We start from the raw sequence: 3,719 nt of genomic DNA on the forward strand, positions 1-3,719 counted from the left end.
TGGGTGATTTCTCCATGAGGGATTATAGGTGTTTCCATAGGGTTCACCCATGTAATTCACCTCTGCTATTGCAGGGTTCTTAGGATCATAAGCTTCTTCTTCAGAAGATGCCTCTTGAGTACTATTGGATGCAGCTTTCATTCCATTCAGACTCTGAGAAATCATATTGACTTGCTGAGTCAATATTTTATTCTGAGCCAATATGGCATTCAGAGTATCAATTTCAAGAACTCCCTTCTTCTGAGGCGTCCCATTACTCACAGGATTCCTCTCAGAAGTGTACATGAACTGGTTATTAGCAACCATGTCAATGAGTTCTTGAGCTTCTGCAGGCATTTTCTTTAGGTGAATGGATCCACCTGCAGAAGTATCCAATGACATCTTAGCTAATTCAGACAATCCATCATAGAATATATCCAAGATGGTCCATTCTGAAAGCATGTCAGAAGGACACTTTTTGGTCAGTTGCTTATATCTCTCCCAAGCTTCATAGAGGGATTCACCTTCTTTCTGTCTGAAGGTTTGAACATCCACTCTAAGCTTACTCAGCTTTTGAGGAGGAAAGAACTTGGCTAAGAAAGCCATGACCAGCTTATCCCAAGAGTTCAGGCTATATTTGGGTTGAGAGTCCAACCACACTCTAGCTCTGTTTCTTACAGCAAACGGGAAAAGCATAAGCCTGTAGACCTCGGGGTCAACCCCATTGGTCTTAATAGTATCACAGATCTGCAAGAACTCAGTTAAGAACTGAAAAAGATCTTCAGATGGAAGTCCATGAAACTTGCAGTTCTGTTGCATCAAAGAAACTAATTGAGGTTTCAGCTCAAAATTGTTTGCTCCAATGGCAGGAATGGAGATGCTTCTTCCATGTAAATTGGAATTAGGTGCAGTAAAGTCACCAAGCATCCTCCTTGCATTATTATTATTTTTGGCTACCATCTCGTCTTCTTGTTCGAAAGTTCCTGTAAGGTTGTCTCTGGATTGTTGTATTTTAACTTCTCTTAATTTCCTTTTCAGAGTCCTTTCAGGTTCAGGATCTGCTTCAACAAGAATGTTGTTGTCCATGCTCCTCCTCATATGACAAAAAAAGGGAATAACAAAGAAAATATGGAATCATCTATGTCACAGTATAAAGATTCCTTTGTGTGAGTAGAAGAAGAAAAGAATATAATGTAAAGAAGAGAAGAGGGAAAACTCGAACACAGAAAGGGAGGTGGTGTTCGAATTTTTGGATGGAAGATAAGTGTTAGTAGATGAATAAATAAATAGAAGGAGATGAGAGAGAGAATTTCGAAATTTAATTAAAATAAAAATTAAAATTGAAAGTTAGATTTCGAAAATTAAAGTTGAAATTAAATTAAAATTAAAACAATTAGTTAATTAAAAAGGAATTTTGAAAAAGGAGAGAGGGAATTTTCGAAAATAAGAGAGAGAGGATTAGTTAGGTAGTTTTGAAAAAGATATGATTGAAACAAAAAGATAAGATTGATTGAAAAAGTTTTGAAATTTGTTTTTGAAAAAGATATGATTGAAATTTAAAAAGATATGATTGAAACAAAAAGATAAGAATTGAAAATCAATTTTTTTTAAAAAGATAAGAAGTTAGAAAAGATTTTGAAATTGAATTTGAAAAAGATATGATTGAAATTTTAATTTGAAAAAGATTTGAAAAGAAAATTAAAAAGATTTGATTTTGAAAACTAAAGTTGATTACTTGACTAACAAGAAACTAAAAAGATATGATTCTAGAGTTTAAAGATTGAATCTTTCTTAATAAGCAAGTAACAACTTGAAATTTTTCAATCAATCATATCAAATGTTAGTAAAGATTTTTGAAAATTAAGAAATAAAATAAGAAAAAGATTTTGAAAACCAAATTTAAAAAGTTTTCGAAAATATGAAGGTAAAATGAAAAAGATTTGATTTTTGAAAAAGATTTTGAAAAGATAAGATTTTTAAATTGAAAATTTGATTTGATTCATAAGAAACAATTAAATTTAAAAACTTTTTGACTAAATCAAATCATATTTTCGAAAATTTTGAGTAAAAGAAGGAAAAGATATTTTTTTTATTTTTGAATTTTTAATGATGAGAGAGAAAAACATGAAAAAGACTCATAACATAAAAATTATGAATCAAAACACACAATGCATGCAAGAACACTATGAATGTCAAGATGAACACCAAGAACACTTTGAAGATCAAGATGAACATCAAGACTTATTTTTGAAAAATTTTTAATGAAAGAAAAACATGCAAGACACCAAACTTAGAAATTTTCAAACTTTAGAAACTAACCAATTAAAAATGCATATGAAAAACAAGAAAAGACACAAAACAAGAAAATATGAAGATCAAACAAGAAGACTTATCAAGAACAACTTGAAGATCATGAAAAACACTATGAATGCATGAATTTTCGAAAAATGCATAAATTTTTAGAAAAAAAAATTGCAATTGACACCAAACTTAAAAATTGACTCTAAACTTAAACAACAAAACAAAAAATATTTTTCATTTTATGATTTTAGTAATTTTTTTGAATTTTTGTATATTTTTATTTTTTTTTTGAAAACATATAGGGAAAAGGAAGCAATGAATTCAAAGTCCTCAATCAAGATTCCAGGAATCATACCAGGTTAGTCTAAAGCTTGATGGCCAGCCAAACTTCAGCATACCATTTTGAAACTTTAGAATTCATTCTTAAAAAATTAGAATAATTTTCGAAAACAAAAGGAAAAGAAATTTTTTTGAAAGATTTTTGAAAACAATTTTTTTTTGAAAATAAAACGAAAAAGAAAATTACCTAATCTGAGCAACAAGATGAACCGTCAGTTGTCCAAACTCGAACAATCCCCGGCAACCGCACCAAAAACTTGGTGTGTGAAATCGTGATCATTCCATTCCTTGGTAACGGTGCTAAAAACTCAATACGCACGTTCATGATCTTATATCTGTTTCACAACTTCGTACAAATAACCAGCAAGTTCACTGGGTCGTCCAAGTAATAAACCTTACGTGAGTAAGGGTCGATCCCATAGAGATTGTCGGCTTGAAGCAAGCTATGGTCACCTTGTAAATCTCAGTCAGGCGGATTCAACTGATTTTATGAATTGATAAATAAAAGATAAATAAAATATAAAATAGGATAGTGGTACTTATGTAATTCATTGGTGAGAATTTCAGATAAGCGTATAGAGATGCTTTCGTCCCTCTGAACCTCTGCTTTCCGCTGTCTTCATCCAATCCTTCCTACTCCTTTCCATGGCAAGCTTTATGTAGGGCATCACCGTTGTCAATGGCTACATCCCATCCTTCTGTGAAAATGGTCCAATGCACTGTCACTGCATGGCTAATCATCTGTCGGTTCTCGATCATACTGGAATAGGATTTACTATGCTTTTGCGTCTGTCACTACGCCCAGCACTCGCGAGTTTGAAGCTCGTCACAGCCATCCCTTCCCAGATCCTACTTGGAATACCACAGACAAGGTTTAGACTTTCTGGATCTCAGGAATGGCCATCCATGGGTTCTAACTTATACCACGAAGACACTAATATCTCGGACTCGGTCCCCTGTGTTAGATATCCAAGAGATATCCATTCAATCTAAGGTAGAACGGAAGTAGTTGTCAGGCACGCATTCATAAGTTGAGAATGATGATGACTGTCACGATCATCACATCCATCATATTGAAGTGCGAATGAATATCTTAGAAG

The 3,719-nt window shown here is 32.9% G+C and overlaps 1 non-coding gene across 1 annotated transcript; it reads left to right on the plus strand.

Moving 5' to 3' along the window:
* Positions 1-435: 435 nt before the first annotated feature.
* On the plus strand, positions 436-543 carry LOC112739065 (small nucleolar RNA R71). Its single transcript, XR_003170005.1, has one exon. It is a non-coding gene; the product is annotated as a small nucleolar RNA R71 (small nucleolar RNA).
* The last annotated feature ends 3,176 nt before the right edge of the window (positions 544-3,719 follow it).

The sequence above is a fragment of the Arachis hypogaea genome, chromosome 13 (genome assembly GCF_003086295.3).
Source record: "Arachis hypogaea cultivar Tifrunner chromosome 13, arahy.Tifrunner.gnm2.J5K5, whole genome shotgun sequence".
NCBI lineage: Eukaryota > Viridiplantae > Streptophyta > Magnoliopsida > Fabales > Fabaceae > Arachis > Arachis hypogaea.